General features: G+C 37.8%; 1 protein-coding gene across 6 annotated transcripts in view; it reads left to right on the forward strand.

Annotated features, from left to right (window-relative positions):
- Positions 1–17,257, forward strand: part of nr2f5 (nuclear receptor subfamily 2, group F, member 5) — a 45,603-nt gene that overhangs the window by 1,610 nt on the left and 26,736 nt on the right. For 2 of the 6 annotated variants that reach the window (XM_079625711.1, XM_079625707.1), the window contains exons 2-4: positions 4,282–4,395; positions 8,374–8,517; positions 10,768–10,825. The gene's annotated coding sequence lies outside the window, so the exon portion shown is untranslated. Of the gene's footprint in view, positions 1–4,281; positions 4,396–8,290; positions 8,518–10,706; positions 10,826–17,257 lie in introns of those variants that run through there. The other 4 variants (XM_079625706.1, XM_079625708.1, XM_079625709.1 and 1 more) reach the window with 4 other exon arrangements.

Below are 17,257 nucleotides of genomic sequence, written 5' to 3' on the forward strand. Positions count from 1 at the left end.
TTTTTGACCAATTTGATGCATCCTTGCTGAATAAAAATATTTATTAAAAAATTTGTTTTAATTAAAACCCAAACTTTTTCACTGACAGTGACAAATAATCCATTACTGAATACAAATGACATGATAAAAATTGCAACGTAATCTATTGTTACTCATTTTTGGTATAATCTGATTACTTTTGACTCATTTATCACATTGATTTGAATAGAATGATCTTGTAACATTGATATAAAAATGAGAAGAGAAAGAACATTACATTTTTTCTTATCAACAACACAAAGTGTATTAAACATACATCAGGCTTTCTCAAACTGGGGTTTGTGTAGAAACTACAGGGGGCTCGAAAATTGTAGTTTAAAATAAAACACTAAAAAATATTTTACTTGTTTATGCTGTGTGGCCTCTTAAACTTGTGTGTGCAATTACACAAAACTGGAAGACTTTCTGAAAAAAATTATAAACATTAGGCTTTTTTAGAAAGGAACATTCAAAAGATAAAATTAGAAAATAATATTATCAAGAAAATTTTAAATTATCATAATTGGGGAGAATCAGTGAATTATGAATAATTGCCATTTTGTGAATATTAAAAGGATTGTCACCCAAATATTAAAATTCTGTCATCAATTACTCGCCCTCATGTCATTCCAAACCCATATTACTTTCATTCGTCTTCAGAACCCAAATGAAGATCTTTTTGATGAAATCTGAGAGCTTTCTGTCCCTCCACTGGCAACTACGCAACTACAACTTTGACGCTTCAAAAAGTTCATAAAGTGATCGTAAAACTAATCCATATGAATTGAACAGTTTAGTCCAAATTTTCTGAAGAGACATGATTGGTTTATAAGATGAACAGATTGAAGTTAGGTTTTTAATCACATATACGTGATTATATTACGCAGCACGTTTGAGCTTCAGCGAGAACCAATGAGGTTCATTCTCGTGTTACGCATCACGTTTGAGCTTCAGCGAGAACCAATGAGGTTCATTCTCGTGTTACGCATCACGTTTGAGCTTCAGCAAGAACCAATGAGGTTCATTCTCGTGTTACGCATCACGTTTGAGCTTCAGCGAGAACCAATGAGGTTCATTCTCGTGTTACGCATCACGTTTGAGCTTCAGCAAGAACCAATGAGGTTCATTCTCGTGTTACGCAGCACGTTTGAGCTTCAGCGAGAACCAATGAGGTTCATTCTCGTGTTACGCAGCACGTTTGAGCTTCAGCAAGAACCAATGAGGTTCATTCTCGTGTTACACATCACGTTTGAGCTTCAGCGAGAACCAATGAGGTTCATTCTCGTGTTACGCAGCACGTTTGAGCTTCAGCGAGAACCAATGAGGTTCATTCTCGTGTTACGCAGCACGTTTGAGCTTCAGCGAGTACCAATGAGGTTCATTCTCGTGTTACGCATCACGTTTGAGCTTCAGCGAGAACCAATGAGGTTCATTCTCGTGTTACGCAGCACGTTTGAGCTTCAGCGAGTACCAATGAGGTTCATTCTCGTGTTACGCAGCACGTTTGAGCTTCAGCGAGTACCAATGAGGTTCATTCTCGTGTTACGCATCACGTTTGAGCTTCAGCGAGAACCAATGAGGTTCATTAACGTGTTACGCAGCACGTTTGAGCTTCAGCGAGAACCAATGAGATTCATTCTCGTGTTACGCAGCACGTTTGAGCTTCCGCAAGAACCAATGAGGTTCATTCTCGTGTTACGCATCACGTTTGAGCTTCAGCGAGAACCAATGAGGTTCATTCTCGTGTTACGCAGCACGTTTGAGCTTCAGCAAGAACCAATGAGATTCATTCTCGTGTTACGCAGCACGTTTGAGCTTCAGCAAGAACCAATGAGGTTCATTCTCGTGTTACGCAGCACGTTTGAGCTCCAGCGAGAACCAATGAGGTTCATTAACGTGTTACGCAGCACGTTTGAGCTTCAGCGAGAACCAATGAGGTTCATTCTCGTGTTACGCAGCACGTTTGAGCTTCCGCAAGAACCAATGAGGTTCATTCTCGTGTTACGCATCACGTTTGAGCTTCAGCGAGAACCAATGAGGTTCATTCTCGTGTTACGCATCACGTTTGAGCTTCAGCGAGAACCAATGAGGTTCATTCTCGTGTTACGCATCACGTTTGAGCTTCAGCGAGAACCAATGAGATTCATTCTCGTGTTACGCATCACGTTTGAGCTTCAGTTTGTTCTTGCGTGTTAAGCAGTTTTGGTTGAGCTTCTGTTTATCTAATCAATGTTCGCTGATCAATGTTTAAACGTGAATAAAAGACTAAATTCAATCTGTTCATTATATAAATCGATCGTGTTTCTTCAGAAAAATAGTTTCACGATCTCTTTATGAACTTTTTGAAGCATCAAAGTGGTAGTTGCGTAGCTGTCAATGGAGGGACAGAAAGCTCTCAGATTTCATTAAAAAGATCTTCATTTGTGTTCTGAAGATGAACGAAAGTCTTATGGGTTTGGAACGACACGAGGATGAGTAATGACATATTTTTCCTTTTGGGGGAAACTATCCCTTTAAGTAATCATGAAATCAATAAAAAGTAACTGTAGTTTGATTACGAGTATTTTAAAATTGAATATAATCTAATTACAATTATATGTAATCCAGATTACATATAATCAGTTACTACCCAGCACTATTCGCTGAATTTATTCTGTAGTATTGTGTTATTGACATTACGGCTTCCTGAGCCATGTAAATGGTTTTCTGTCAGTCGCTTACAGTGGAGGAGGAGTGGACAGATCTGTGCTTCATCACTGGAGAATGAAGTCAACGGAAGGTAAAATAGGTTTCCCTCCCGAGTTCCTCCATGCGGAACAGATCACAAAGCCAGTGAGGAATCACAACAACTGGTGTCTTCGTTTGCCTGGAAAAAAACTGCAACATGATCATTTTATGGCTCTGTCCATTAGAGCCAGCCCTGGGGTGATCTCACACAGGTCAAACCAAAGCGTGTTTAACGTTCGCCGTCTGAGGAGTGCACGGACGTTCCTGAAAGTGTGATTTGTGTGCTTGAGTTCCAGGTGCGGCGGTGCCTGAAAGATACATGATTGTGATGCAAGCCAGAACAGGAAGCCCTGAAACGCAGGTGGGGCGGGGAGGGTTATATGGCCAAGCGTTTTCCATCCACAGAATGGCCGAAGGCTGATGTATCCCGAACGGGGTCACGAGGCCTGCCAGGGTGGCATGGTTCAGTGGGAACCGGCCTGGTAGTGCGTCACAGCGGGGAGAGTGATGGTGCCAGGCCTGGCTGGGACCCGGGACGGTGCGCCGTTCCCGCCAGCGCTTGATTTACAGGCTTGTGCTGGATCTGGGCTCCCTGACACAGCTGACCTCTCTAGGTTGAGGGTCAATAGGTTAGGGATGGGAGCACCAAATGGTCGTCTGAAAAAGCTCCTATAGGGGCTGGCCGTCTCTATGGAATAGTCGTCTGTACCATTCCTCGTCTGATGCACTGTTTGTGTACGGTGGGGGGTGACGCGTACACCATTTGCTGGGAAATGTTCACATTTAATGTGAGGGAAAACTCAAAAGGTAACTCAAAGGTATAGATCACCCAACAATTCTAAATCTCATGCTTATGTAGTTCCAACCCTGAAATGAAATTTTTTTTTTGTTACATTTTTAAAAAAAAGTAGTCCATACTACTTTTGTGCTATATAAAAAAAAAAAAAAAAAAAAAAAAAAGGTTGTTTGCTGATAATCTTCAGCCTAATCTTATCTCTCAAATCTCAGCATGCACAATGCAGCACATTTCTTATAATTTCTTTTTGTATACACTGACCTGAAAAAGTAAAATGAACGCTTTTATTCAGAAAGGACACAATAAATGAATCAAAAGTGACGGTAAAGTCATTTCTAATATTTTGAATATTTCTTTTCTTTTGAACTTTCTGTATCCTGAAAAAAATGTCCACAAAAAGTATGTTTTCATACTTTACGTAACTGTTTTCAACATTATATTATTAGTAATAAATGTTTCTTGAGCAGCAAATCAGCGTATTAGAATGATTTCTGAAGGATCATGTGACCCTGAAGACTGGAGTAATGATGCTGAAAATTCTGCTTTACCATCAAAGGAATAAATTACATTTTAAAATATATTACAATAGAAAACAGTTATTTTAAATTGTAATAGCCCTTATTATTTCACAGCATTACTGTTTATTGATTAAATATATTACCAACCCCAACTTTTTAACGGTTGTGTTTACACACATGAGTGATATGTACTATTTTTTACTTGTTTTCTCTTCATTGTAGAGCTGGACTGTTTAAATCATCGTCCACCTTCATTGCATGGCAAAGAACAGTTGGGACATCTGCATAACATATAATTATGTGATTTACTGATGAAAAAAATGGAGCGACATGAGGGTGAGTAAATCATGACAATTTTCATGTTTGGGTGAAATATTCCTTTAAAAAGAATGTAGATCACAGCACTAGATCACATTTTCCCATCATAATCATGTGTATCTTTGCTCAAAGCAAAGCTTGCATTGTTTTCAGATTTCAAACAAAGAGTTGAAACAGTGCATTCAGAGAGGATATTCTCTGCACTGATTGTTTATCCGTTTTGGAGGCAAAGTAGACAATTAGATTTAAGATGAGGGTAATAGCTCATTAAGTCTTTTTAATTTGGAGGATTTTTTTTTTTTTTTTTGTCCGGCTTCTCGGCAAACGAATGAAACTAGTGAAAGAGAGGAAAGACAAAGCTGAAATGGGGAGGACAATATCCTTGTGTGGGAGAATTAGTTACACTCAGTAGTCCAAGTATTCAAAGCAGAGAGGAGATCAGCAGGGATTAAGACAAAGTCTACACAGGTGGGTGATGGGGGTCACATGACAGGACATTACCTCGTTTGGGACATTAGCGAGTAAGACAGGATGATATTTGAGTGTTATTTAATGACATGGCTCATGGTGAAACTCAATCTGAAGCATACCACACTAATAAAAACAACAAAAGACTTGTAAATCTTTCCCTAAAATGTAGTTAAAATACAATACCTCTTTTAAAGTCTACACAATCCATAGGAAGAGTTCGTAAAAAATGTGAGTTATTTTATATATGTGAGTGGTGCTTGCTTCAAAAGTCACATCAGTTAGGGGTTACTTGTTTATTCGCTAACCTTGAGTATGAGAAATAGTTTATTAGTTTAATTAGTTAGAACTCTCTACATTGTACAGAGAGAGATACATCTATTTGAACTCTGGGTCAAAGTAACACAGCCTAGTCAAATGCCCTGAAATCCCGTTATCCAAGCACACTCCATAAGAACACAAAAGCTAAGCGATGACCCCTATTTGAATAAAGAGCACACAAACCGTGACTGTCCAGAATTGCGAGGAGAAAAATTGCAACACGTTAGTGATGGTTTCTAATTCCCCTCATTAACTTTGACCCTAAAGAGCCCGGGATAATGTTCTTCACCTGGAAATCTCCCACTCAGGGTCTAATTGTGTGGACGCAGTCAGCAAAAGACGGACGCCGAGGTCATCTGCCGAAAACAGGCCAGTGAATGGAGGGTTAATCTGCGGTTGTCCAGATGCGTGGCCCGCTGAAAAGAGTCAAAAGCGCCTCGCACCCGCTCAGACAAAAAAACGTGATCTATTGTTGGCGTGTCAGCCCCGCGTGATGTATTTTATCCTACGCGCACGGACAAAACGGATCTGTGATTATACAAGCGCCGCGTTCTCTTCCCCGACAGCGTCCGCTGAAGAAGTTCTGGACACCAGGCCATTTGACCTCTGGGTCTTCTGGTCTTTGTTCCAGATGCCCTCTGTTTTTCACCCCGCTCTGAACCCAAGGCTCCAGTGTTCCCTCTCAAAATAAAGAGACGGGGGCCCTGCGGTTTATTTTCATTAGTGCTCTAAAACGAGGCCTTTGAGAGCGTAAAAGGCCAAATGAAAGAAAGCCTTAATGTGGTGATTAGGGGTTAAATAAAACATTTGAGCAAACAAACCTTGAGGTTGGCCGAGGGTTTACTGCATTTCCTCTCAACCCTTTAAGTTTAACACATGATCTGCTTCTCCGTGCCGGCAGCTGATTTGATGTAGAGATTGCCAAAGTGTTCAATGAGTTTGTGAAGGTGAATAGAGAAGTACAGCACACACACACACATCTCCTGTTTCTCACTTGCCATGCATTAGTGCTGGTTTGGTTGGGAAGAGGTCCGCTCTGGTTACAGCCCTGAGGTGGTTCACGCCACGCTACAACCCCTGACCCTAAGCATTAAACTTTGCCACGTAATTCACTCCGCAACATTTGGGAATGATACCTCAAATCAAGTAGCCAATTGAGGATAAGTGTATTTGTACAATTTTCACCATATCATACTTGTTGAAGTAGGTACCTGAGCCATATCTAAAGACAAAGAGATCCTGATATTAGAGATTTGAGGGTGAGCTCTTTTGTCAAGCACATGGCAACAATCTAAAACATCCTAACAACCACATAGCAATGTCATGCAACCAGAACACCCCATGGTTAAAAATAAGGGTTCCAAAAGGGAGGCCATACATTCTTAAAAATAAAGGTTCTTTATTGGCAGCTGGTTATATGAAGAACCTTTTTATTCCAACACTCTTAAAAATGAAGGTTCCAAAAGGTTTTTTTCGCAACAATGCCATAGAAGAAGCATTTTTGGTTCCTCAATTAACCTTTCAGTGGACATTTATTACCCGATATGGTAACACTTTATAATAACTGCACGCTATTAATCAAGCATTAGTAAACAGTTAATTCATAATTTATAAAGCATTAATAGACATTTAATAAGCAGTTTATAAATACAGCTATAAATGCTTTGTTCTTGATTTATAAGGATATCTATAATGTGTTTAATAATTGTATTGTCATACTTTATTAATGATCAATTTATCATTTATAAATGAGGTATAGCATTGTTTACACACCAGTTATTTGGGAGTTGTCAGTGATTCATGAGATCACTTAGAACGTGTAAGTTAATGTAGTAAATTACGGTAGTTATAAAGCATTTAGTAGTGGTCAGTTCATTATTTCTGTGACCTCATCTGTGTAGACTATTTATGCCTTATAAAGCATTTACAAAGGAGATTTAAAGGCTTATTTAATTTATCTTCTAAACAGAAAAAATAAACAAACACAACAGTGATACAAAACATAGAAATATTAACAGCCTTTAAATCTCCTTGTAAATGCTTTATTAGGCATAACTAGTCCTTGCTTTATATCTACCTGAATTAACCCTGAATAACAGTAGAAATACATGTTAATAAAGCATTTATTACCACATTAAGTAACCATTACTATATGTCTGAATAATAAGATGTATGAATGTATATCTAAATAGTTTATTAATCATTTACTTACATTTTTTAAGTGATCTTTTTAACCACTGACAACTCCTAAATAGCTGCTGTGTAAAATAATACTTAATTTTGAAATGATAAATTGATCATTATTAATACAATTATTAAACACATTATATGCTTTTAATTCAAGTATAAAGCATTTATAGCTGTATTTATAAACTGCTTATTAATGTCTATGCTTTATAAATGATGAATTAACTGTTTACTAATGCTTAACTAATGATTAGAAGCGTGCCGTTATAAAGTGTTATCAAAGATACATTATATACAAAGAACATTTTAAAAAAATGTTTCCACTATAAAGAACCTTTTGTGCAATGGAAAGGTTCCATGGGTGTTAAAGCATCTTCGTGGAACCATAGATGGCAATAAATAATCTTTATTTGTGAGAGTGAACTAAGAAAACATGGTTCTTTTAGGAACTGTTTGCTAAAAGGTTCTTTGGGGACCCAAAAATGGTCCTTCTATGGCATCACTGTGAAAATCCCTCTTTTTAACCTTTATTTTTGTGTAAAATAACCATTGTAGGTCCCCCAAAGAACCTTCCAGTGAACAGTTCTTAAAATAAAAAAATTCTTATAGTGTGAAGAAGTTTTTTCCACTATGAAGAACATTTTGTGCATTGGAAAGCTTTCATGGATGTTAAAGGTTCTTCATGGAATTATAGCCAAACAATAATCTTTCTTTTTTAGAGTGTAATATATAAGTTGCATGAGCAAGAACATCAGAAAATGTAATATAGTTTAGTTTTCTGTTGCTTGTGCGTGTTCAGAACACATTTCGCACAAACTTTAAGACATGACTGTGAAGGTTATTGACCGTTTGCAAAACTGACAAACAGCCCTTCTCGGAAACCCTCCACCTCACCCTTCACACAACCTCCCCACATTCATGGCTTTTTGTTTGGACTCGTTTGACCATAAAATATCCTGCATCTACCAGCAGAAATGCATCTTGCTCTTTGACTTGCTCTTAAGTGCATTATCTGTGCAGCTTTCTGACAGCCAGCAATCTTCTGGTCTTCTACCTGAGGCTCAACAGCTCAGCAGTGAGGTTTGAGCGGTTGAGTTGTTTATTCCAGGTCAGTGATGACGGTAAAGAGGAAGATGAGACAGATGTGGAGTTGTACGTTTGGAGGTATTTATTGTTATGGCCCTTAGTCAGTTTAGATACCATATTTGGCGTGAATGAAAATTAAGCTGTTTGGAAAACATACAGATCATTTTTTATTTTATTTTATATGTCGGTCTACTTTTATAATATATAGTTATATTTGGAATATGAACTCTTTGCCATGTTAACAATCTTAAATTGTCTACAGTTTGACAATTAAAAAGTGATAAAAATGAAACAAAAAGTTGTATGTATTTCTAAAGTGAATGTTCTTCTCCATCCTTCCTGCACTTTTATGAGCGCAATGACAAACAGTTGCTTCTATTTTTTCGCTCAAACTTTTTCAATAGCAAGAATCAGAATATAAAGTATTAGTATTCGCTGACAACAAGAAACATATGTGAGCGTGTCCTACAGAATTTCATCTCGCTCTTTTAAGTGGCTTGCTCCGGGGCGACCAAGTAGGTCAAGAGAATTGACATGAGGTGAAGAAGTTCACAAAAGCGTGAGGAGAAGGTCAACCGTAAAAAATCCCCCCCACTCTGGTGTGGAAAAGGGTGGGACAGAGAGACAGGAGACATGGAGGCTGAGTTAGAGCGAACACTCTTGTCAATGTTCTCTGTCGACCCCCAGTCAAAACTACTCACCCCTGTCGCACCCCTGCTCAGCGCTGGCAGCAGTGGGCAGCTTTCTCGCACTTTACTCGCGTCTGCACCAGCGTTCAGAGCGAGTAACTGTGAGACCGAACAACAGGAAGCGTGTCTTCTCATCCCAGGAGAACAGTGGGAAGAACTGACCCATGCTAAATGTCAAATATCAATGGTTGGAATTTACAGGATTAAAGACTATTATTTTACAATAAATTACCGTAGTCAGAAATGTACAGTGAAATCAATGCATGCTGGGTCTTTTTCTTACACATTACTGTTAATCAACAGCATAATGATGCTGACATCACAGTAATTTACTGCTCTTGTTTTACTGTGAAGACACATTATAAAGTTGTCTTTTACCATGCCACTGTAAGAACTTATTTTGTTTAGTAATTGTCAATGGTGATTAATGCTCCATTAGCTTGGGATCTTGGAGCTTGTATTCATATTCAAATTTCTGATGTCAGAAGTTTGACAAATGAAAAACATTTGTAAAAACAATGACAAGCTAGAACATAAAATAAGCTAATTGGCGTTTTAAGTTAATTTAAGTTAGTCAAACTATTATTAGCGTTATTTCAGCATAAAGATTTACCAGCATCTTATTTCAAATTCATAATTGTTAAAAAAATAATAATAATAAATCTTTCCTCTCCTAAAGATGCAGAGACATTAATACTCGACATACAAAACACAACAATGGTGACACTCAACAAATAATAATAATAAAAAAGATAAATTTTGAACATTACAAAATAAACAACACAAACGGCTAAAAGTGAACCAAAAATAAATTCAGCAGCACAGATAAAACCAACAAGAATCAAGGCTGGGAACCTTTATATATGCATTGTAGAAATGCAAGAGTGCAGTCAGATACAAGAGAAGTCCGACTGTGGAATTATGTGAAAGTAATGCAATTATTAACCTGGAAAATACTGTAAATTCACACACATTTTTTTAACTGTATATATTCCTTATTTTGCATTGTGGAAGTAAAGAATAACAAAGTGCAGTGAATGATACAACTATTTGCAGTACAAACCTGTGTTTATATTATTGCGACAATACTGAAAATAATAAAGTAAGAAATACCAGTTTGCAATATCAAGCTGCATAACAAGCTGTTTTATACAGCTAGATGACAGACACAATCCATTTACAAATGGCCTCGCCTGCTCTTACGTTCAAAATAAGGTGGATATAATATGATTAAATGTGATATAAATGGAGAAATATAATATTAATATAACATGCATACTATTTCTTCTATTTTTACTTTTAGATTACCTATTGCTGTAATCTAAAGATTACTTAAAATGTAAAAAAATATATATTTAAAAAAACTCTAATAATTTAATAACATGGTTAAATGTAATTTTTAGAAAATGTCAAAATCCATTTTTTCATAATTATGTTATAATGTTGTGATGCCTAAAATTACATGTGGCATTTAAAATGATTGATTTTATTTTTAATTGAGGGAAAAACTAAATGGAATCGGCCAATTATTGATTATCGGGCATAACATGAAAGTTGGATTTTTTTCCAGCCATAATTTAATATTGGTGCATCTGTAGTGAAGTGTGTAATTCATGTGCAAATGAATGTTTTCAAACAGGTTTCCCGGACACTCCCCCTATTGGTCGGACAGGCAGAAACCCACAACACTGGTTAAGGTATGTTGCCATTTTTCTCTGCCCAAACAAACAGACTTTTCAGGTGAAGCAACCTACAGTATTAATTCTTCATTTCTAGTTATATCTGCATATTAACCCAGGATAGGGGAAAGTTCACAACTGCTCTGTTTGGTTATTGGGCATTTACAGTACCTCTAGTGAAAGCTTGCAATGCCTCGATAGCCCAAAACTGTCACCCAAAGCGATGACAGTGTCATTTACTGTAAAGAGCTGTCACATCAGACCCTAAAGTGAGAGCCAGCACTTTTGGGAGGTGTGGAAAAGGGAGGAGATGTGAAAGGAGGTAAAAGAGAAAGGTGGTGGGCTAGCTCCTGCTCCTCCTTTTTGTCAGGGGAAAGAGGATGAAACCTGTCATTAGGAAGGTTAAATGAAGAAAGCCCTCAATGGGGAGGCCATTGTGTTGGAGCAGTGAGGAGGGTTAACTCTTTAGTGCCTCAAATAACGTGGCTTGCTGCTTTGTGGAGGGCTGAAAGAGACAGAGGGGGGCCAAACGGAGGCCCCGGCGCTAGAGAAAAGCCCTGTAGGCCGGGCCACAGTGGGGGTTGACGGGGAGGACAGGGACCTTTGGGGATTTTTTCATCTCTTGTTTTTCTTTCTTTCTGAGCAGCTCATCCAGAACCTGCCGTTTTAGAAACTCCCTGAGATGGTTCATTCTCGGGAGATTCCGCTCCCTTGTGTTGAAAAAAACGCTGCGTGAATGAATGCATAGTTCGCATTTAAGCCTTCCTTCAATGCACGGCTTAGAGATTTGCTCATCCCAGTGTTAAATGCTGTTTGGGGTCAAAAATCTGTTGGATTGTAGAGTGGCATCATAATGACCTCCTTCACAAACTGCTGAAAATCAGACTGAGCTAACGAACGCAAAAATAAATATGCACGCATGCAGTTCCATGGGGTTTGGTGTGCCACGGGCCCATTGTAGTCGCTGTGAGTGTTCGTGTAATTATGCGATTAACCAGTGGACTGATTTCAGAGGTTAAAAGGAGGCGGTGGTGTCCATTTTAGCAGAAATAATGATTGATTTGGAAGATACAATCATGCCAAAAATTTGCAGTGAAAAATGAACCATGAAATCGATCTGAATCTTAACATTAGTATTTGCTATTAATGAAGCTATTAATTTTTTTATGAGTAGGCCCACACAGAATCTGCTTATTTTGTCAGATCTTCTGCTCATTTTGCATGCATCGCATTATTTTTCTTCAGAAAATGTGATCGAAACATTCATGTATTTTTATTAATTTTGCATACATTTCTTCACACACTTTTGCATTGTTCCTGCTAAATGAGTAAATGTAAATGCAAGCCTTTACTTTACAAGGCTTCTTTTAGTTTCCCCTCTTGGCTTCACAAAGATTTGATTCACATCCCATTTTGAAAGCAATACTCCATGATATTTTGGCATATCCGTTTTAACTTGATCCTCTTTCTGAAAAAAAGTGTTTCACACAATCTAAAAGAGTGATAAGGGTAAACACACGTGTGTTTGGCACAACAGAGGGGCTTTTTTCCCTCCAAATCTAATGAGGACTTGTAAAGGATAATGGATTGTGAGTGACACACATCAGTTGGCAGGATTAGATGAAGAGTTCTGTCCAAACTTTAATTTGCAATGTCTTTCATGCCTCTCAATGCAACTGAAACTTGCATTAGAAGTAAAACTAAGGTAAACCCTGTCTGTTTACTCGCTTGGATGAGTTTTATTGTTCTAAACGATGTTTGAGTTACATGTGTTAAGTGGTCATTATAAATAGTTTTTGCGATCGGACTCTCCTTATCCTTATTTTACACAGAAATGAGTCCAAATATATGAATAAAGATGCATCAGGCAGCGCAACAAGAAATGCATCTTAGTACGGTAAGATCCAAAAAATAAACAGTGCTGTTGAAAGTTTGTTCTAGTCTGCAACCACTAATATTTCTTTCGAGTTGTGATTTCTCAGAGAATGCACGTTAGCCGAATGCAATTGAAAGGAAAAGAGGTGATTCGGACTGAAACAAACTTCCTTAACCTTCCTTAACTAGTCCCGTCCGAGAAAGGCTTTGGTTTAACATCTAGGGTCACACTTGCTTATCCTCCCTCTGTACCTATTTGCCTTATAAACCTATTTGGCCAATTAGTGACTCCATTGAATGGCGCTCATTCAGTGCTAGCGCAGTCAGTGCTTTAGCTCAATAAAAGCCCAGTTTAGCTTGATCAGGATTTGCTCCTACAGAGAGCAGAAGCTGAGGTCATCAAAAGCCCATTTAAACCATCATGCAGTGCCAGCATTCTCATCATACAAAATAAAGACAGCTGAGTCTTGCAATGCTCCGATGTTTCTTGTTAATGGCAACCTTTGTGCTCTGTAGATGAATTACCAGAGACAAATTGAGGATCAAGTGGATGTTGGTTAATGAATACTCACTGCAAGACTATGGTGCTTTCCAAGTTTGTCGACACACCGAAAATGTTGAAATGTCAAGTCGAATGTGTTTGATCGTTTACATTTTATGACGATACAAGCAAACAAACTATTGAGAGATGCTATATAGTAAATATATATTGTCCGACACAAGTATACTGTGTAAAGTTGGAAATACTTACAGTATATATCTAACTTTATATAAAGAGCTGGGCGATAATAGTTACATTTTGCAACAAAATAACAAAATCAGGTAGTTGAGATTTGCTATATATTATATATGGCTTTTCATGAGTGTATGTGGATAAAGTTGAATACATATATCCAACTTTATAGAGCTGTGCGATAATACAGTTTACATATCACACTATATATAATAGCCTATATATTGCTTTACGTGAGTATACTATTTGTAGATAAAGTAGAATGTACTATATATCCAACTTTTATTATATCTCTTGGTTATAATAATGGTTTAGTTTTCAGTATAACTGTATGTATCATATATACTGTATGTATCCAGTTAAGGTTGGATATACTTTTAGTAGTTTATTTATTTAATTACTTCTAGATTAATTTGTTATGTCATGATATTGAGAATTATTAAACAATTTGATGTAGTGATAAGCCTATAATTACTATTTGGCAAATAATGCATACTAATTACAGGGAGAAAAATTAAATCATATCACCCACTCCTACAGTGTAAAAAATAAATAAATTGTAAATTAAACTAATTTTATGGGAGTACGTTTTACAAGAAAACGCTATTTCAGGCTTTCTTGGACAAAATAAACAAATTTAAGTAAAAATTTCAATGTGTTGAAATCTGTTTCTTTGTAATTAATTGTGGAATTTACTTCCAGTTTCTGAGTGAAAATTGTTTTGTTTCAGTGTAAGCAGTTTAACTGAGGAGTTCATTGAAAGACTCATAGGCTACATAACACATAACACAGTATAAAATATGACATTGCGTATAGTTGTGCATTGAGTGTCGTATCTCCATTAAAAAGCTTGTACCTTTCCTCAGTGGAGGTTGTTGTTTGTGGCTGGCTGTGAGAGGAGGGTAGCTAATCACTTTCCCTTCTGCCTCTTCAGTGGCTGGAGTGAAAGATCACAGCGCTAGCGGGCCGTCCGGCCCACTGAAGCCCACAGCTCCTCCTCGCCCTATTCTCTGGCTCCTGGGGAGGCTGGTTGAGGCCGCTGAGCTATTGATCGGGTGAATGATGGCTTCATAAGGCAGCCTGTCGCGGGTGGGACTGTCGTGAAGGAATGTCATCCCACTCTCCCTTTAGGCAGGAGACAGATGCGGCGGCTGAGCTGCTTTCCCATGATTCCCTGGGGAGAGCGTTAGGACAGGTTGGGATGCTCCTATTGTGAGTCGTATAGTGTTTGTTTCTGTGTGCTTATGACGCACAGGCGTGTGTAGCCATGTGTCGTTTCGATTCCGGCTTTGGAAAAGATGGCGGGGGTGGGTGGCTCGAGGGGAAATGCCCTCTGATCAGGGATGACCATAATAACCATTTTGCGGGATCCTTCTCTTTCTGCCTCCGGGGCTTTTGGGCCGACGCCACACACTGGTTTCCCTCTGGCTCTCCATTCAGGCTGTGGCTCTCTAAGAACAGGCGTAGAAATCGGCTACATTTAATCAGACACGGTGTGGAGGATCAGGAGAGCTTTTCCTTCATTGATTTTCCACAGTTAAGGATCCACCACACTTGGTTACAGGGGTTGAAAGGATTCCTCAAATAACAGAATAAATGAAACCACATGCTGTCTTTACAGATGTTCTACTTTTATTAATCCAAACAGCATAATTAATGGTACATTTTTTTTCTCAGCGGTTGCTCTTTCATAGCAGGAGACTTAATAAAGTTATCAGTTATGTTTTATTTAGCTATCAACTTGGTGTCTGAGATGTTTCTTGGAGAATTCCAAAAAACACTTGAGAATTCATAAAAGAAGAAGATCAAGATTCACAATCTTAAAGTCCCCATGAAATCAAAATTAAGTTTTTTGGCGTTTTAGTATGGATATGTTAGTCTTATTGTTATCTAAAATCTAGTTTGCTCCAAAACAATGACAAAATTTGCATTTAGAAGCATTAAAAACTTAAAGTCTCTCACTTCCGACAATATGGATCAATGATTTTGATGACATGCACTTCAGCTTCTCATTAGATTTTCTGTCCAATCAAATGCTCTCTAGAATCTACAGGGTCCCGCCCCCTACATTATAGATAGATGGCTGATGAAGCTGTGGCTAAAATTGGTCATTGGTTCACACATTTATTATTTAGGTGAATGGCACTTAGTGCTCTAAATAGGGGATAGGGAACGATTCAGACAGCGTCAATATGCTTTCCATTGAGGCAAATTAAGTCTGGTTTCACGTTAGTGCGCAGTGCACACACACTCTGCTCCGGTCCAGAGACATAATAGCACAGAGCGGATCATTTGTGCGAGTCGGCACAGACATGAAAATGTATCGGACCCATTTGAAGTCTGCACAAAATGCTATATTTTAAAGCAATATGGAGGAGATTACAAGGAGTAACGGAAACTGCGGCTTTACCGAGCTCAACAGCTCTGGTATATAAATGCTATATCAAAACATTGAATAATGCTGCGTGTTTCAAGGCACTTCAGTGGGCCTTTAAAGATGAAACAATTTAAGGATAATCCTATTTCAGGTTTAGTTGACAGGCCATTTTAGTAAAAAAGGAAGTGTTAATTGCTCAAGATATTTAATGTTCTCAATTTTGTTTTAATTATATCAACTTTGTTAATACATAAAAATAGACACAAGTACAATGAGAGCTATAAAGTGAATATGGATTTTAATTGCCATGGCAATTCTGATCACAGTTTGACATTGCTGAGATGCGTTTCCTTTAGAGTTTAACAAGACGTCTATCAACAACGTCTCAAACTGTGCTCAGATTTGACAAAGTCTGCAATTACAAGATCTTTTTTTTATTTTCATTTGTCTTTTTTTATATGAAAAACTTAGGCAAAGCGGATGGAGTTCTCGGTTTCATTTAGGTACCAACTTTGTCTCAGATGTTTCTCCTAGAATTGTTGTGACCGTTTCCCGATCCTTAAGATGAGTTAAAGAGGAAGAGTTTATTACTCGGGTGTTGCCCATTCTTAGCTCAGGAGATTTTTCAGTTATATTTTATGGGTTAATTGCTGACTTTGTTGAGACATGATAATTGATAGTTTCAGAAGATGTTCAACGTCTCAAACAGTGCTCAGATTGCACTGTATTCAAAGATCTCATTAGGATCTCAAATATTTTGTATTCAAAATTTAATGATCTGAGCTGTTGTCCAAATTAATTTCTAGCTCTATACTTTAACTCTATGACAACATTTCTCATTTTATAAGAAACATATCAGATAGCCTAAAACAACTTTAAACTGAGAACACTATTAAAGGGATAGCTCACCCTAAAAAAATTATGTCTCTTAATTACTCGCCCTCATTTCATTCCAAACACGTAAGACTTTCATTCGTCTTCGGAACACAAATTAAGATCTTTTTGATGAAATCTGAGAGATTTCTGTCCCTCCACTGACAGCTACGCAACTACCACTTTGACGCTTCAAAAAGATCATAAAGAGATCGTAAACTAATCCATATGCATTTCATTTTCTGAAGAGACATGATCGCTTTATATGATGAACAGATTGAATTTAAGGCTTTTATTCACATATAAACATCAACTCACACATCAGTTGTGGTAAACGGACTCTCAAGCATGTTCACTTGACGTGCGAGAACCAATGAGGTTAATTTTCATGTTACGCAGCACGTTTGAGCTTCAGCTGTTCATCATTGATCGAGTCTCTACAGAAAATTTTAAGATTGAATTTAGGGTTTTATTCACATTTAAACATTGATCAGCGAACATAAACAGAAGCTCAGCCGAACCTGCTTGACGCGCGAGAACGAAACTCACTGGTTCTTGCTGAAGCTCAAACGTGCTGCGTAACACGAGAATG

Source organism: Phoxinus phoxinus (genome assembly GCF_949152265.1).
Source record: "Phoxinus phoxinus genome assembly, chromosome: 10".
Classification (NCBI taxonomy): Eukaryota; Metazoa; Chordata; class Actinopteri; order Cypriniformes; family Leuciscidae; genus Phoxinus; species Phoxinus phoxinus.